Source organism: Phalaenopsis equestris, unplaced genomic scaffold (genome assembly GCF_001263595.1).
Source record: "Phalaenopsis equestris unplaced genomic scaffold, ASM126359v1 Scaffold000552, whole genome shotgun sequence".
NCBI classification, from domain to species: Eukaryota; Viridiplantae; Streptophyta; class Magnoliopsida; order Asparagales; family Orchidaceae; genus Phalaenopsis; species Phalaenopsis equestris.
The window spans coordinates 1,452,867-1,455,673 of NW_018164992.1; the positions used below are offsets into that span (position 1 = coordinate 1,452,867).

The 2,807-nt window shown below is 36.4% G+C and overlaps 1 protein-coding gene across 1 annotated transcript in view; it reads left to right on the forward strand.

The window, feature by feature from the left end:
- Nucleotides 1-2,202: 2,202 nt before the first annotated feature.
- LOC110029134 (heparanase-like protein 2) overlaps nucleotides 2,203-2,807 on the forward strand; it is a 9,142-nt gene continuing 8,537 nt past the window's right edge. The window contains exon 1 of the mRNA XM_020731273.1: nucleotides 2,203-2,499. The gene's annotated coding sequence lies outside the window, so the exon portion shown is untranslated. The remainder of the gene's footprint in view (nucleotides 2,500-2,807) is intronic.

Genomic DNA, 2,807 nt, shown 5'->3' on the forward strand with positions numbered 1-2,807 from the left:
ATACATATATATATATATATATACATATATACATATATATATATATATATATATATCTATATCTATAGATATACATATACATATATCTATATATATATAGATATATATATACATATATGTATACATATATATATACATATACATATATGTATACATACATATACATATATATATAAATGAGTCAAAAAGCATTGTCGAATATCCCAATTTGCCTCTATGTCGTGTTGCCTCAGTTTCCCTCAAGCAGGTATTATTCTATGTCGTGTTGCTCGGTCAAAAGCTCTTCAGAGATGAACTAGTGGTTCATCTAACCCCAAGTGTCCGATTGCTTTGTGATATGTTTCCAATAGAAATTACCTTTCCATCCTTGGAGAATCCCCAATGACAGTTTTTCTTGATATGCTCCTAATAAAGGTATCCCACAATGGTTGGACCACTTAGTCCACCCGATCCATTTCAACATAATGAATGACTTGTAAAACCTGTTGTCTTGCCAATAGACATGTCGTATCAGTTAGAGCACATACTCGTATAACTAATACATGTCTAATTGAGACTATTGATATATGATCGAATGGTGACATCTTCCTATACGAGAAACAATTCTGCTTGCTCTTGAGGAAACCCCCAGCAGGGCTGTTGAGCAATAGCATATGAAATGCAACCCAAGATTGGACCGTCTCATGCATCCAATCTCTTTTTGACACCTTCTTTAGAATTTTGATCGACTCAACTGACTCTATTCATCATGCAGAAAGGTACATTACATCAACTCATGCTTTTAGTTTGTTTAGTTGATCCATGTATCAGCGGGATAACTTCATGCCCCATAAAATTCCCCAATGAAGGTCACTTTGCTAAAGCTTGCAAAAAGCATTGTGAGGTTGGATTGCTTTGTAAATCCAAGCCCTTCTTCGACACCATTTTAGACTTGGTCGATTTTCATCACCTCGTCAGGTGACATGCTGCATTAGTTATATCACTTTCGATATCTAATTGATTCATGTTTAGTCGCAATATGTTAATAACCGACAAAATTTTGATGCTAAGCACAAAGAATTGCCCAACTTCTTACCAATGCATTTCAACATATGATGTCACTCGAGCTTCGTGACCATTTTGGTCGACTATTTCATGAGAACATCTCGTCGTTTGACATTTCTGACTTTTCGACCACCCATTTTAGTGCCTCTCGGACCATATAAAGCTTTAGTCGGTTCTTCTATGAGAGCACAATAGACAACCCAGATCATATGAGACAATCAAACATTCTCAATTGAATACACTATTAAAGCCACTATTTAGTTGACCGCTTCATTCAGGACGCTTCGGTCTTTCTGGCTACCTCGATGTTGTGATGGGTGCTTCACTTGATGGGAACCACTGTTAATTTTTGTCAGTTCCTTACAAGAAGCATAGCGGATGACTCGGATCATGCAAAATGATCCAACCTCTTCAGTTGGTCATACCATTTGGTTAGTGGTCGATTGCTGTTCATATCAAAATACGCCAGACATTCTAACCTCCTAATTGAGCTATGGGCGTGTCACTTAACGGGAGCCACAACAGACACTTGGTACCTTTACAACAAGGTACCCGAAGCTCTCCCACTGCGGTATTACCTCTACAACGAGATACAAGAATTGCAACGTTACCTACGAGACCTTCGATTGGAGAGTTGAAGGAGGCGAGCATCAAAGGTCTCGTAGGTAATGACACAATCCTTGCTGTCACTCCTTCAACTCAAATTGGTCTCCACTATCGTTTCTCCAAATCTACTTTCATTGCCCGTTTTAATTTATATATATAAGTTTAGGTCTAAGATATGTAAAGTTTGGATCTAAGATGTCCAAAGTAAAGTTTAGATCTAAGATATGTAAATACATAATAATTAGGATGGTATGCATTTAAAAGCCCTATATGTTAGTTAATTTATTATTTTGTGATAGAGAGAGAATGAACCCATATACCCTTAAAAAGAAAGAAGGGTCCAACCTCTTCTTCGTTTTCAACAAAGGTTAAGGAAAAAAATAAAATAAACTAGATTTACATATGCACCACGTAATTCATATATATTTATCTATCTAATATGAATGTTTAGGGGTGATATACATAAATACATAAGAATTGTGTCAATTCTCTAAATATCAAAGATATGTGTAGTAAAAATGTAAAAAGTAAAGCTTAGTTATTTAAATATGTAAATACAGAAAAAGTGGGTGGTATCTATGTAAATGCTCAGGCGGCCCCAACTCCAAGTCAAGTGGAAAGAGTTCTGCGAACAATGCACACTGCAGAAGAAGCCGAATCCGGCGTGGGTGGAGGAACCTTATCAAAAACCTATCCTCGAACCTCTTCCTGCCCCTCAGATGCTCGTTCAGATCGATATAAGGCCATGGATTCGCTGCTGCAATGTCACCATTGTTGTCTCATTTCTCTGCAAGGAGCTTCTCCGCCTCTCCTCTTCAGATCTCTCCCTTCTCTTTCTGCTCTAAACAGGTGAGCTTTTGATCTAAAGTCTGGTTAATGTTACGTTCTTTTGATGGAAATTAGCTTGGGATTTTGAATCCTATTGATGTGGATTTCTTATTATTATTATTATTATTATTATTTTTTGGTTGATTGATTTGTTATGACGAGGGAGAATTTTTAGGTTAGGTTAGGTTTGAAAAGGAGATTTTGTTTTTTAGGGAAATTAGCAGATAGATGTCTCTATCACGAGTCTATTGATGAAATTCTTTTCAATCCCTCTCTTGTTACAGTAAATAATCAGTTGTGTGCAATACCTACTGATATATATATATATA